Source organism: Papaver somniferum, chromosome 1 (assembly GCF_003573695.1).
Source record: "Papaver somniferum cultivar HN1 chromosome 1, ASM357369v1, whole genome shotgun sequence".
Lineage (NCBI taxonomy): Eukaryota > Viridiplantae > Streptophyta > Magnoliopsida > Ranunculales > Papaveraceae > Papaver > Papaver somniferum.
In genome coordinates this window covers 101,813,744-101,830,549 of record NC_039358.1, presented here as the reverse complement: position 1 = coordinate 101,830,549, position 16,806 = coordinate 101,813,744, and positions in this window count along the sequence as shown.

The following is a 16,806-nucleotide window of genomic DNA, read 5'->3' as shown; positions in this document are numbered from 1 at the left end:
ATTTCTCACCCCAAAAATGACATTTCCCATTTGAAAATATCAAGCAATGTTTCTAGGTACAGTTGAAGATGCGTCATATACTCCTACGTAGGTGACAATATTATTTTTCAAAAAGACTTTTAAATGTGTTTCAAAAGAAAAGAAAGCTCGAAAGTCCTCTTATCATATACTTGGTGGAAGTACAAATTCTAAAATGTTTAAAGGCTTCTCGTGTGAGCATGGACCAGAGATGCTAAGTTTGGCAATTGAGATTCAGGACCTCACACTTGGAGTCCAAGTGACCGCCTGCTATACAGCTTCCTGAATTATGAACTGAGCACTATGATGATTCTCAACAGCCTAAATCAAACACAGACCCAATAAATTAGCCAAAAGATATTTCATTATACCTGTCAAACGTAAACAAAAACAATGGTCAAAAGTAACAACACCATATACCTTCGGGTTATTAATAGTATCCCTCAAAAACCAACTTGTACTTCTTCTTCTTCTCTCCCTTCCATTTCTCTCCCTTTACCTGTATTCCCTCCATGGTAGACTAACCTATCTCGTCGTTCTACATTCTGTGGGCGACGGGTTGGGGAAACAATCAAGAAGATTAAGGATATAATCAAAGTTTTGTAAACCCACCGCCCACCACCACCTTATGTCGACTTTATCTATTCCTGCAGCTTTTCCTGCTCCTACTAATGTTTTGCCTTTCCAACTCCTAGAAATCAATTTGATATCTACACAAGATCTTGCTCGTACTGGTCGAGGAATGCGTACGTATGTTGTAGCATGGGTCCACCCTGAACACAAATTATCGACGCGTCTTGATGTGTTGATGGCCACATGGACAGGGGCGGAGCAGTCCATGGCAAGGGTGTGCATTTGCACCCCTACCCAACTGGCTCCAAAGTCTATTTTAGACCCAATTAGAAATTCTTTTACATGTATAAGCCCTACTTTTTCTTTTTTCACCCCCTAAATATTTTTTTAGCATCCCATAGCAAATTTTTGCACCCTCATCACAATTCTTGGCTGCGCCCCTGCACCTGACCCAACATGGAATGATAAATTCGTCTTTCGTGTGGATGCATAATCTTTCCTTCGGCTGTAATGATTGAGATATATGTTGTTCGTTGCTTTCGCAATGGTTGTGTAGGTATTGTACGAGTTCTTGTGCGGAATCTTATCCCTCCATCTTCACGTAACCAACGAAACTATGGAATGTGTTTCATTGCATTGCAAGTGCGTGCCCATCAGGTCGCCCTCAAGGTTTTCTTAATATAGGAGTTGCTCTCTTAGATGGTTCAATGAGAAGTATGCCTCTGTACACCCAATTAAGCACTTCAGCTGTCGGATATCGAGATTTAATGGGCGAAGAATCTCACAGTCCAAACCATCATTATAAAGAACAGAAAAAAGGCATATACATGCGTCGTAGCGTAAGTGAGCAAAAATCGGACGCAACTTTTAACGATTTTCCTCTAAAACCTGGATCCACCGCGATTTCAGAAGTAGGAGAACTACCATTTTCCACAGTAACGACTACAGGTTCAGTTTGGTCATTGTCGGATATAGGACCTGCACCTTCAGTGCTTGCTGCAACGATGGCCGGGGATCAATTTATACCTGGTGGCTGAGGGGGGAAGTAACAGTAATCATAATAATGTTCTAGAAGAAGTCTAAGATCGAAACTAGAGAGATGGCAGACGGAATTACCACCTATATATGATCGTACTAAAGCACCCTTTTGATAGACACATTTTTGTGTCTAAGTGGTCCTCAATTTTCTGTATTGTTGGTACTCGATTTTGTAACTATTACGGTGTTTTATGTGTTTGGGAATAAACAATTTTAGAAAAATCGGCCCAAAAGGTTGTTAAAGCACCCGTAGGATAGCTGTTATACGGACTCCAGTTTTGGCTAAGGGGCACACAATTATTAAGGGGCACACTAGCTGCTATTTGCACCCAAAACACTCCACTATTAATGGCACCCCACACATGGATAGGGGGCAACAACCTTCTTCACCTGTTTTTTGGCGGGAAATTGGTTTGAAAATTCTGGTCACCTGCATATTTGTCTGAGATGATTTCTGGACGTAATTTCATGCAGCTTTCTCGTGGATTTAGTTTGGTTTGGGCATGTTGAGGGTAAACAGGCTTGGTAGTGGACTTTGATTCGAAAATGGAAGGTTATATTCACCGTGAGAAGAAAACAGGATACGTGTACGAAGTGAGATAAGAGATCTTCTACCATTTCCCGAGTATTTACGAGGTTGGCGTGTGTTGGAATCAATATTTGGTGGGTCTTCAACGTATTTGGAGGGTGATGCAGACGTGTGATGAACTAAACAGGAAAATAATATATTTGATAGAAATTTTCTCGAAATTTTCCTTTATGTTTGGGAAGAAGATTAAACGAGGAAACACGAGTGTAACTCAATCTATTACGATTATTCAGCGTGTTGGTGTGAAGTATTACAGAAGAATACGCCTAGATGAGTTAAACATGGAAAGAAATGTCGGTAATATGCAGAGGGAGTAAAGAGAAGAATTTGGCATTAACTCGAGATATTTTGAGATCATGTGGTTTATAAATAGGAGGTTGGAGGTCAAAGATGGGGGATGAAGAGTTAGGGGAGAAAAATAGAGCTAGAAATCGAGTGCAGTGAGCTTGTTCTTCATCAGCAGAGAAGAGAGGAAGAAGACGCACAGACTACACTTGTGGTCTGTCGTTGTTTTAACTATTGTCTATTCATCTCTCTGCGATTGTTGTTCTGCAACAGTGCGAGTTATCGTTTTCTTTGTAACGGCACTGTATTTGTAACAGGAGGTTCTGTAACGCCCTTTCACCGTTGCAAATATCAGTTTTATTATTTTTCAACCTTGAAGCACCTTTTTGAGCAATGAAATCATACTTTGAGAGTGTTTCCAATAGGATGAGCTAAACCCCGTCACTAGGACAACAAAGGAAGCAACTTTTCATAATTGTGGTAAATGAATTAATTCTTTTTATGATTTTTTGCATAGATTTAATTGTTATTAATTACTTGTTTATTTTTTCTGATATCGCAAACTTAGTTTTAATTACTTTTGATGCATCATGCTTACAACTAATGTCTTATGAAATCTATTTTTGGAAAGAATTAGAGTCACAACTTCTTTTGTTTAAGCTATATTGTTTGGAATTAATGACTAAACCACAAGAATATGAAAAGTAGTGAAATCCTGCGTCCCAGTGTCTCTTCATCTCGTACCCATATTTTGTATGTATTTTCTTTATTTCTAGTATTTTCTATTTTTAAATCTGAAATCAATCTCATCAAGTCTGAGTGAACGACAATCTTATTTACCACTATATAAAGCCATAGCACTGGGGTCTCTCCTTACTCAGTTGTCTATGGCGTTGATGTCATTCTCCCAGCAGAGATCAAAATACTGCCGGCTAGGATCGCAGCAGCAAGTGGGGTCCAATGAAACGAGACTGGAGCGTCAAGTTTCAGGATAGCAGAGTTAGACACTCTGGATTTTAAGAGAACTAAGGCGGAAAAGCATGCTCAGGCTAACAGAAGGAAGATCTCCAGGGCTTACGACAAGGCCGTAAAACCTCGGATTTTTCAAGCAGGAGATATGGTACTAAAGACGACCAAGCATATTCAGCGAGACATGTCAGCACCAAAGTTTTCCCCTAAATGGTGATGAGCACGAAAGTGCGACACATTTTCACCCATAAATACATTAGTTGGGACTCATTTTATCACTAATAAACTTGTTTGTATGTGTTTTTGTGAAATAAGCTCTTTTGGAGAAAGTTGCTCGAAAAGTGGTTTTTGTACCTCAGAGGACACGTGTTATTCGGACTCTCACCGTTGGATAAGGGGCACCTCAATTACTAAGGGGCACCCCAGGTCACCCAAAAGGCATATGCTATTCGCACCCCAGTTCAGGATAGGGGCACTTCATCTTCAACAATTCAAATTTTGAGTTTTGGCGGGAAATTTTGAACTTCACGGAACAGAATTAGGGTTTGTGTTTGTGGTGTGAATAATGAGATTCAATCGCTGAAACTTCTTGGGTGAGTCTGTTAAAGCTTAACAGGGGTTGGTATGATTGATGGAATTCATAAACTTTGGCTGGGTTTGCTAAAATCATGGATCTGAAGCAACACAGTTTTGGCGGGAAAGTTGTTCTTCACGGACCAGAATTAGGGTATGAGAATTCGAAGCTTTATAGTGAGATTTAATGGCTATACATGTTTGGGATAACTCCATTAGGTAAAACATGGCCGGTAAGGGTCTTAGAATCAATCCAGGTTGGCTGGATAGTTGGATCCAAAGAAAACAGGGTTCACGGGTTTGACTGTATCTGCGTGTATTTTTGGAAGTGATTTGGCTGAAATTTAATCGGATTTTTGGTCGGAATTGGTTGCAGAATGACCTGTTTCATTCAAACAGGGAAGGTATGTGTGTTGGAATTGATCAAATATGGCTGCAACGTGGAGATTGGTTGAAATAGTGAGAGAATATTCTCGAGAGATATTTTTGGTATTTTGTTGAGATATTCTTGGTGGTAGCATGTGGCTGGATGGAGTTCAATTCATTCAAAAGTCGTGTATCAAAGTAATTGGAACATGCCAATACCGGCAGAGCGCGTGAGGAGATAAAAAAAAGGAAGAAAATACCCGTACCTTGCATGGAGAATAATCAAAAATATTTTGCATTTACTCGAGAGATTTGGAGTCGCTATGGGTATAAATAAGTTGATGGGAATCCTAGAAGGGGAGAGTGATTGGGGGGAGGCTACAGAGTCGAGAGAATTGCTGCAGAGAAATCTGCAGCAGCAGCAGCAGAAAAACATTGAAGAACGAAGAACATTGACCCACACAAGCAGTCGTTTATGCTACATTGAATACGACAGTCGCAAGACAGTCTTATATGCTACAGTGGTAACGACCCACATCCGAGGGTCGTATTTCTCTGGTTTGTAACAAATATAATTGTTACAAACCCGGTTTTGAATTATTTCTCCCTTTTCATCATTTTTAAACACCCTTTGAGCAATAATAATGATTTTTTGAGCGTGTTTCCAACAACACGATGAGCTAGACCCCATCACTGGGACAACGGGGGAAGCCGGACTTCATACTTGGGTGAATTTGTTTTATTTTCTATTTGACTTTTGCACTTAATTAAAATAGAATTATGATTTGAAAAAATTAGTTATTATTTTATTAGATGGGTCATGCTTGCTTAGATGTTTGATGTCCCATGCTTACGATTTATAATTAATGTTTGGAGAATCTACCTTGGCAAGAATAAGAGTCGATGTTTTTTTATTTGTCGAGCGATAATTATTTGAGAATGAACAATTGAACCTATTGATATGAGTTTGGCCGAATCCTAGACCCAGTAACTCTCTATTTTATTCCTTTAAAATTAATCTTAACAAGTCTTAGAGTTCGAATCTTTACTACTACAACAACGACAATCAAAAATATTAATCAAATGGCAGCGCCCCTACGTGATTACCAAGGCCTATATAAGCGGGTAATACAAGATTGTCAAGGTGGATGGCGGAAAAATGGAGGCAGTCATTAATGGCAAGAGGCTCAAGGTGTATTACGCCTGATCATTATCTCATCTCTCACTCTCACAGCCTAATGGATCGATCAATCATGCATTTCTCTTTTTTTTTTGCTCAATCAATGTAAATTTTATTTATATATGATCAATACAAAAGAGTTACAAAAAACCATTGAAGGTTATTTTCCAAAAAAATGAATAGACTAGCAGAATCTATAGTAGGTTTAAGATGGGGATTCTAAGTTGAAAGATTATAATTTGTGTAGTGTCCCTTATTTTATTCCATCTAGGAGTGATACACTATGGAAATTTATTTTGTTGGAAAGAAAGAATAGCATCTTTTGAATCAGACTAAAAAACTCCCTTTGATTTTGCAGAGCCCATTCACTAGCACAGATTATAGCCATTAGTTCTGCAAAATAATTAGTTGCAACTCCAAGGCCTCCAGCAACTACAATCAAGAATTCACCTCTTCCTCCATTTCTTGCTACAAAACCATATCCAGCTAAACCTGGATTTCCTTTACTAGCACCATCACAGCATATAAGTATTTTAGGAAGCTCAGGGAGTGTGAAGAAAACTTCTACAATATTGCAGTTGTAAGTTTGTCTATACTTGATGCCAAAGAAACTTAGAATCTGAAGATCATATGCTTCATTTCCCATCTTCCGTTGTAATCTGTGTTCACACTCTCTTGTTAAAAAGATGATTTTATTCTTTGTTAGCTCAATTCTCTCAGTTTCTTCTTCAAACACCATTTTGTTTCTTATGAACCAGATTTCTCTTAGAATGACAAATGTTGTTGTTATCCATAGTCCTTGAATCACTGAGCTCTTGTGTTTTCCCGTTCCCAGCATATCTTGGAAAGAATTAGGATTCTTGAAATTAAAAATATCACAAAATCCAGCACCATAGATTAAGATTGTAAGTACAATGCCACAAAACATGATATAAATCTTCTTCTTCTTGTTTGCATAGATGACACCTGGAAGCCATTTGAAATCCTTTTGTTTTGAGTTTTGTGTTAGTTGCACAGATTCATCTAGCTATTTTCCACACATTGTTGGCAGTAGTTGGATGTACACAGGCTTTCCAACTTTTTTTATAAACATTCAAGACAGGGAATTTACCTCTTATGCATTGAGCTGCAGATGCAACTGTGAATTTTCCAGATATAGTCCCACTCCATATGAGCATGTCTCTTCTTCTATCTATCACTGGCAGTTCTTGTATACTAAAGAATTTTAGCATCTCAGTAGGAATGTTTTATTCATTGTTAATGATAAGAGAGCTAACTTTCTGAGTTTTACGTAGCTGCATGTATTCATCTCCTGGAAACAGAGTGCACAAAGCTTTATCTTTAATCCATGCATCATTCCACGCTGGAATATCTTCACCATCTCCCACCACCCATCTGGAGTTGACTTTGACATCATTCATCACCCATCTTAACCCTGTCCAAATAGAAGATTGTTTATGATAGGTAATCCATTCACCATTTTTCATTTTGAACTTTGCTTGAAAAAACAGAGCCCATTCTTCATTTCCTTGTTGAATCTTCCATACAAGTTTCATTAATAAAGCTCTGTTTATTACCTCCAAACTTCTAATTCCCAGACCCCCTTTTTTCCAGTGGAACACAAACTTTTTCCCATTTTAAGGTGACAAGTTTTTTTGTACTTGGATCACCTGTCCAAAGAAAATTCTTAATAATTCTTTCACATTCTTTGATCAACCTCTTTGGCCATTTATAAATAGACATGTTGTATATGGGAATGTCGTTAAGAACTGTTTTAATTAAGATCGGTCTTTCCTGAAATGCAAGAATTATCCCCTTCCATCCTGCTAAGTAACCTTGTATTTGTTCCACCACTCCCCATACATGATTTGTTTTTACTCTTCCATGAAATAACATCACACCAAGGTACTTTTCAGGGAAATTTGCTTACTGCATTTGACAAATTCCAGTTGTAGCTTCCTTTCTGAGTTGAGTTGTACCTCCTACAAAACATTTGCTCTTGGCTACACTTACAATTTGATAGTTGATATTCAGTTAAAGTTTGCATTAATCTTCTTACATTTCTTCTGTCTCTATTGCAAAATAGAAACATATCATCTGCAAAGAAAATGTGAGTAGGACATATCCTATTTCTGTTTACCATTGGAATTAATTTCTTCTCTACCACCATTTGAGATAAAGCTCTGTTTAATACATCTTCAGCAATAATGAATAGTAATGGAGACAGTGGGTCTCCTTGCCTTAATACCCTATCCACAGAGAAATAACCAGTAGGACCTCCATTTATCATAATAAATATACTTGCTGACCTAAATAACTCCTTTAAGCAACATATGCATTTGTCAAAGAATCCAAGTTTTTGCATCACTGTGAATAAAAACTCCCAACATTTCCACCTCTTCTACTGATTTCCATTTCATTCACCATTTCAGATGCAAGTACTATTTGTTCTTGAATAGTTTTACCTTTGATAAAAGCACCCTGCTGGGGAGATATGATTTTACTTAGAAAGCTACTAATTCTCCTAGTGAGAATTTTTGTAAATATTTTGAAAAAGAAGTTTGATAGACCAATTGGTCTAAACTGGTTAGCTTTCTTTGCATTATGAGTTTTAGGGATCAATACCAAAAAATTGGAGATTAGACCATTGGGGATGTAACATCTCTTCCAGCAGTATTGAATGGCAGCTATCACATCCTTTCCAATGATTTCCCAGCATTTTCTCTAGAACCATCCACCAAATCCATCAGGTCCTGGAGCACTGTCATGATCAAGATCAAAAGTTGCAGCTTTAATCTCACTTGCACTTGGTATTAAGTTAATAAAAGCTCTATCACCTGGTGAAAGAACCTCTGGAACTGCCCTCATGATGTTACTAGAAATTTGGACTTCTTTGTATGTGAATTTATCTGAATAATGTTTTACTAAAATTTCTAATATTTCTTTCTGTGTAGCAAAAATGTTTCCATTTTCATCTTTAAGTTCAGTGATGGAGTTTTGAGCTTGCCTTATCTTCATTGAAGTGTAAAAATATCTTGTATTTGTTGCTCCTTCCTTGAACCATTTAGTTCTTTATTTCTGGAAAAGAATTGCATTATGCTGACTTTTTATAATTTCTTGTATACCTCTGGCAGTAACAAGATCATTCAACAATTTTGTATCCTCGGGATTCTTGTCTGATGCTAATGTTGCTTGCAAAACATCATTTTCAGCTTGATAAGCTTAGCATTTACATCTCCAAATACTTCCTAATTCCACTTCTTCAAAATTAACTTCAAACTTTTAATCTTTCTCATGAAAATGAAAATGGGAGTTCCAGATATTTATTTACTCCATTCATCATTAACTACCTTCAAAAAATCTTTGTGTGTTAACCAAACCTTTAATGTTCTAAAAGGAGCATTTTGAGGTTTTGGAATTGAAGTATGTGCTTCACACATAGGGCTATGATCTGAAATCCCTCTGGTCCCCACCTTGTATTCCATGTTTGGATAAATCTCCAACCATTTATCATTATACACTGCTATATCTAAGTTACAAAGTATTCTTTTTGCTCCTGCTCCGTTATTGCACAAGAGAATTCCAGACCTGATTTAGGTGTATTTATTAAGCCACATGAATTAAGGCAATGATTGAATTCCAACATTGATATTCTTAGAGGACTCCTGCCACCTTTTTTTCTCATGTATACCAAGGACAACATTAAAGTCTACAATGACAAGCCATGGAATATTAAAAGAGCTCATTAATTCCAATTATTTCCACAATTCTCTTTTATCTATAGTTAAGTTTGCTCCATGTGCCCCAGTCACCATTACTTCACCAATATTAACTGTAATAGCTTGCTTTGTTGTAGAAACCACCACTGGATCAGAGATGGATGCACTCCAGCATAGCCAAATATTACCTTTTATCTCATCACTACTATTATGAATTATCTTGCACTTCATGCCAATTATCCTCAACATTTTAGCATATTTTGATGTAGCACTAACTTTTGGTTCAACTAACCAAACTAAAGACGGCCTAATTTTTTTTACTAAACTCTAAAGTTTGTCTTTGGCTTTAGTTCTCCTTAAGCCTCTGACATTCCAGTACAATACTCTCATTTGGAAGGAGGATTTGAGGGAGTAGTTCCCCTCTTCCCAGAGTCATTTTTACCTACATTTTTTGCAGCTTCTATTCTTGTAGTGACCACAGGTTTGCTTTGTTGAGAAGCTGCCACTTGTGGAATTTCTAAGATTATTTCCTTACTCTCTACAAATGGGATTACATTCACTACATTTGTGTGATAAGTAGATCATATCTCAAGCATCTTCACCACCTCCAAAGGAGGAAATTCTTCATGAGAGTTGATCAAAAAGTCTTCAGAGTTTTTAAGAACTTCAAATATACCAAATGGTATTTAACCTTATTCCATTTGTTCCTCAATATGAACTAATGAAGGAGATAGTAATTTCCCCCCACTTTTGTCTGGTACATTGTCTGATACTGGATTACAGATAGCAAAACCAATTACCATTTCAGTGTCTTCTTTACTCTTGTACTTCCTTCTACATCTGTTGACCACATTTGAACTAGTCCCCATTTCACTTTCCTTTTGGCTTGTTTCTTTTCTTTTTGCCCTACATTCAGCCACGTAATGACCCACAACTTTGCAATGATTGCAGAATTTTGGTGTTTTGGCATTTGAACTCTCTGTAAGAAGCCACTATATTTAGTTTTCACCCATACTTTCTCAGGGAAAGCTTTGTTGAGATCTACTTCTACAAGAATACTATCATAATACCCAATTTTCCTTTGTAGAATAGTTTCATCTACTTTCACAGGTCTTCCCAAAGCTCTGCCAATATCCATAATGATTTTCTCCTTCCAGTATTCAAGACTTAAGCCTGGAATCCATACAAAAGTTGTTGAAGTTTTCTGATTCTCAGGTTTGAAATTAGGTCCCAGTTACAGAGCTTCAGACTATGCTTTTCAACTTCCCAATATTGAGACCAAATATAATGTTTATCATCCATGTTATCTAACTTAATCATAAAAATCCTTTACCAAAAGGTATAACTTGACAGCCTCCCTTTAGAACCCATTGACTGCGAAGTGATTTCTCAACAACTTCTAAAGAAATTTTCAAAAAATCCAATCGACCAATAAGACTGAACTTCCATTTATTTAAACAATCATCAATATCATCACAAGAGATACAAACCTCTAGTTCATCACCACGCTTGTCTTCATTAGAACTTTTTGAGAAATCAAAATTTGAATTAAAATTTTTAGATCTAAACTGATTATCCATTGAATTATTTTTTGATGATTTTCCAACCAAAGGATCTAATTCAGACATATTTATGATAAGAAAGAAAAGTTGTATAAAAATACACACCTATCATTAGATTCGGTACGTAAATCACCTGAGATTACTTAGAATTATCTCTGAAAATTGAAAGCTCGAAGAAGAAAGTCAACTGAGTCGGTCACCCGATTCTCAGAGTGTCTCTCTCCTCAACTCGCACGATCTTCAACAATTCAATTAGGTATTTCTCTCATATCCGACTTACTTAAATTTTCTACCAGTTACAATATGTTTATGTAAACTTCACTTACTTACCAAAATTCAATGCAATTCATTTTCCAAAACAATGTTCGAAACCTAAAAGGGAATGATCAATCTTTCTCATACGTTCTTATTCAAGAAAGAGGAGAGGTAATAAAATGCCTACAGAAAAGAAAAAAAACATCTCAGAGAAGACCATCCAGCAAGTTGTAATCCCTCGAAAGCATCATTTTCAGCCTATTTTGATACCTTTCATTCGTGCTCTTCAAACTTTCGATCGCACGCTCCACCTTCTCTGATTCGTCAGCCAAATCCTTTTCTTCCTCCAAGATAGCTTTTACGGTAGGAACAATATTGGCAATGATACCTACAATCAACTTTGATAATATCGAGGCGTTTCCGAAGCCAGCTCGCATTGAACTTCATGGATTCGCATATAGATATCATATTCTCTCACTTTTCAACAGTTGATTCAGCAACATCACGAATATATGTACCTTCCATCTCCACAATCATGGGGAGAAGACAATTTACCGTGGTAACCAAGGTAGGAGAGCAGTGTTGCACCACACTCCTGATAGCGACATGACCGTACTTTCTCCGTATATTTGTGTACAAGAGCACAAACTCCTTTCGTACTAGGAATTCACCAACAGTCTGATAACTAGAAGACTTCATATGGATATCAAACGACAAACCTGCGTTAGGGTACTCATAAGAGGAGATACCTAAATCAACATCCTCCATATCCGCAACAGTGGGCGTGTTTTTGAGCTCAAAGTAAGAGGAGTAGAAAGATAATCATCATAAACTACTGTCACATGTCCCAACAGGATACCTCTACAAAAAATTAAAAAAAAAAAAGAGAATAGTTATCTCACGGCCATGACATGCACACATCCATCGACCAGTTGAGAAATTTTATCGATATGACCTTCTTGACTTGGATGATCCTGACAGGGGAGTTATCACGAGTCTCAAAGATTCATCCACTTTGAAAAAACGATGTCAACGTTAAAAGAAAAGAAAAACTTCTACTTCAAATCAAGGGACGATTAAATCTTACTCTGGGTACGAGTTTTCTGCGCTTGGTTGAAGAGTCTGACTAAGTCGAAGATGCTCTACCCTTATCCGACATGATAAAGGAATATGGGTTTAGGGGAGGATCTCTGCTACAAACAAAGAAGAAAAGATAACGATTCGCCGTAACCCTATTTGCATATATATGCGCCACAGAAACCCTAGGAGAAAGCGTTGTGAATGATGAACAATCAACGGGACTTATTCGATGAATGGGGGTTCAACGTCGACCAAGTTGTTTTCCGGATTGAAACCCTAGCCAAAGCTGAAAGAAGACCGTTTAAGTATTCAGACGAAAGATGATTCTTATCCAGCAGAAAAGAGAGACTTCCTGTAGGAATGAAACAGTTCAAGTCAATATTACTAACTTCAAGTGGAAGGATGATGTCATCGTTGTAGTTATTTACTTCTTTACATTCTTCAGGTCTTCAGAGTAATACTTGTATGTCTCAACATTCCTAGGCTTTCTAGTCCAACTTAAATGAAGTTGTCTCTAGTATATAATCAAGCGACTCTAAATGAGTTTTTAAAAAAAGGGGGTCTAACAACCACATCGAATATTTCGTTTGACAATCTGAATAGACAAACTCCAATATACTTTCAAGAGAATCAACTAGACAGTTAGACTCAATCCAGAGAAAAGTATATCAAAGAGTTTTATATCTCTTTCTCTGAATTCAATCTGCAATCAGCAAATAGGAATTTGCGAGCCTGATTGAATATAAGCGAAGTAACTTGAACGGTACCAAAGACCAATGGCAATGTTCAAGGATCAATCAATTTCAATCAACAACCAAAGGTTGGATTTACCAATTGATCGATTCAACACACAACCTTTGATGTTTCAATTATATAACAAAATATAATGCGGAAAAAAAATAACACAGACACCAGAATTTTGTTAATGAGGAAAACCGCAAATGCAGAATAACCCCGGGACCTAGTCCAGATTTGAACACCACACTATATTAATCCGCTACAGACACTAGCCTACTACCAATGAACTTCGGACTGGAATGTAGCTGAACCCTAATCAATCTCACATTGATTCAAGGTACAGTCGTGCTCCTTACGTCTCCGATCCCAGCAGGATACTACGCACTTACTTTCCTTAGCTGATCTCACCCACAACCAAGAGTTGCTACGACCCAAAGTCCAAGACTTGATAAACAAATTTGTCTCACACAGAACAGTCTATTGGAATAGATAAATCTGTCTCCCACAGAAATACCTACGAGTTTTGTTATGTCTTTTGATAAATCAAGGTGCACATGAACCATTTGATAAACCAGACTTATATTCCCGAAGAACAGCCTAGTATTATCAATCACCTCACAATAATCTTAATCGGTGAGAGGAAGTTGTTTGTGACTAATTTTAATCTTACCTATCGGAGATAAATCTCAAGCGAATCTTAGCAAAGATAATACTCAATCTTGATAGAAGAAGTAAGATCAGAACACGCAACTACAGAGAAAATAGTTGGGTCTGGCTTCACAATCCCTATGAAGTATTTAAGTCATTAACCTACAGGGTTTCGTGAAAAACCTAAGGTTAAAATACAATCGACTCTAGCTTATACAACTAGTATCACACAGGAGGTGTGGGGATTAGGTTTCCCAGTTGCTAGAGTTCTCCTTTATAGTTTTTAAATCAGGGTTTGCAATCTAAGTTACCTTTGTAGCAAAGCATTCAATATTCACCGTTAGATGAAAACCTGATTAGATTCAAGCTAATATCTTTCAACTGTTAGATCGAACTTAGCTTGTTATACACAAATGAAATGTACCTTCATTTAGGTTTGAGTAACCGTACCTAAACGTGTACACCATGTTGGTTCAACAGTAGTTGACCAAGGTTAGCTATATGAACACTCTCATATCAACCTTATTCATCTTAACCATAACTAGTTCAAATGACTCAAATGAAACTAGTTAAAGAGTTGTTCAATTGCTATATTCTCATAGAAGTATACAAGAACACGATTGAAGAAAAATCGGTTTGATTCACTCGAATCAATTCATGAATATTATAGCCACGGTTTGCAAAGAATCCATTCCTTAATATATAAATGCATTAGTTCATGAGCCAACCGATTTTAGAACTTTAACCACTCAAGTATGCACACGGGTACACATACCTAAGTAGCCGGTCTGAGTTTGGGTTCGCCAGTACACGAATGGGTACGCATACTTAAGTACACTTCCAAAACCCAGCAGAAATTCTCGGACCTATACCATACGCAAGTACGTGTACCGGTATGTGTACTTATTACACGGAATTTCACAACTGCAAGTACGCATACGGGTATGCATACTTTAGTTCCGGTCATGGATCACATACATGCAATAATGCACACTATGTTTATAATCCAATGATGGTTAAGTATTCTAATAAACTCTATTTCAATCATTGAAACTTTCTTAGAGGATGACAACAGCCGTTTTCACACACTATTAGCATCAAAGCAATTTTCAAGTTATTGAAATAATCATGACGAAACATTCCAAGTTTACACCAAATGATTGTATTACACAAACCATGTAAGATGTTACTCGGCGATTTTCACATGATCATCTTTTGACTTTCGTCAAGAATATAAGATGAACTTTGTTGAAGTGAAAGTTTACCAACACATATTTCTAGAAATATGTAAGCGAGTTAAACTCAGCTCGAAATCTCAAATGTGCATAATCTACAACTATATAGTAATATGACTCTTGTCTCAATATAGGAGATAGAGTAGAAATAGACTTTCCAAGTGATAGATGAGTTTTAGTCTCCACATACCTTTTGTTGATGAAGTTCCACAAGCTCTCCTTAGTAGTTCTTCTTCTTCAATTGATGAACGTCGTGAATTCTAATGCTCAACTATACAATCTATCCTAGTCCGAGACATCACTATAAGTAGACTAGAAATCAAGACTTATAGTTTTGATCACTAACATTGACAAACAAGCTTGAGATAGCAACGCTTGCGAGTTCGACCGAGCAGTGCTCTGACAAGTTTTGATACTAAAATATGACAACTAAAATTGACATGCCAACGCTTGGTGAGTTCAACCGAGCTATGCTCTAACAATCACCCCCTTTGTCAATTTTAATGACAAAACTCTTATTACATGTGAAGCTAAACAATTCCTTATACGGTTGATTCTAAGTTTCAACATCACAATAATCTGCATGTATTCAATCAATAAATGTTGTTGTTGACATTTGAATAACAAAATCTTTTACCCCCCCTCCCCTAAAGGCAAGCTAGGTAAATATTCAATCCGAACATCTTTGTTATTCCCCTTTTGTAGCCTTAATACTACACAACAATGCGATATGTTTCTTCCCCTTAGTCAATGTTTTACTCTTTCGTTAGATAAACGTTTAAGCACAATTGTCCTTTCCTAGTGATTAAAAATCACTTATTTACTCCATATATCCCCTCCCCTTTTGTCACAAAATGACAAAGGTTCGAGCAAATAAAGGATAAACCGAAAGGATCTACGAATTTAAAAGACTTGTAAACAACCTATAAGAGTTAAGCACGAAGGTTTCACATACCATTTTAGATAACCAATATTAAAATCGAAACTACAAAAGTAATTTAGTTTCAGTATGTTATCAAGTAAACAATTGCCCGAAGCAATTTTTCCTAATAGTCCAACAAATCGACTAAGAAACTCAATTCCCTTGTTAAACTGATTGTGTATGTACACTGTCTTGTTTCGATAAGACCAAAATAAAGATCAGAATTAACTCTATTTTTCTCATCAGGCTCTAATTATTCATACAATAACTTAGACCTTTCTCTTTAGACAAGACAAACACTAGGTTAGTTAACTAGTTTTTCTTGTCAAGGCATTCGATTAGACTTGAATAACCGAATCTTTAATTGATAAGTCTAACTACTAAACAAATGATCCCGTATTTTGTTAAGCCACAAACAATAGATACACAAAAATAAATTGATTTGCACAATTATTTTCTTAACCGGAAGCAATTGAACAAAGTATAAACATTACAGCACCACAATTGCACCGAAATTTTGTTAAGCAAAAACACTTGATACCCGACAATAAAAAAGATACCAAACAATAAATAAGATACCAAACAATAAGTCAAATAAATTGACACAGTTTTTCTTAACCGGAAACAATTGAATCACATTAACATCCATAAATAACATAATGGAACATATCAATTGTACTGAAATTTAGTTAAGAAAAATATATGCAATATCAACAAGCTTTTCTTAAATAGGAAAACGATTAACTAACAAATTCGTTACCTCAATTTCCGCATCCACTCTTCCCAGAAAGATATATCATTAAGCGCAAGTTCAAATAAGAACTCTCACCTGTGTGTTGTCATCCTCTCGCAAGAACAAACTAACAACAACAAAAGCAACCTTTACTAGAGAAAGGTTGAAACGGTTTTAACTAATGCGTCCCAGTAGCAAAAGTTGAAAACCAGAAACACATATGCTATGCTAAATACAACTCATGTAAACACAAATTAATTCAACATATTGTGACTTTTCAGATATGAGTTTCAATCGTAAAACCTTATGATCCTTTGGTAAAG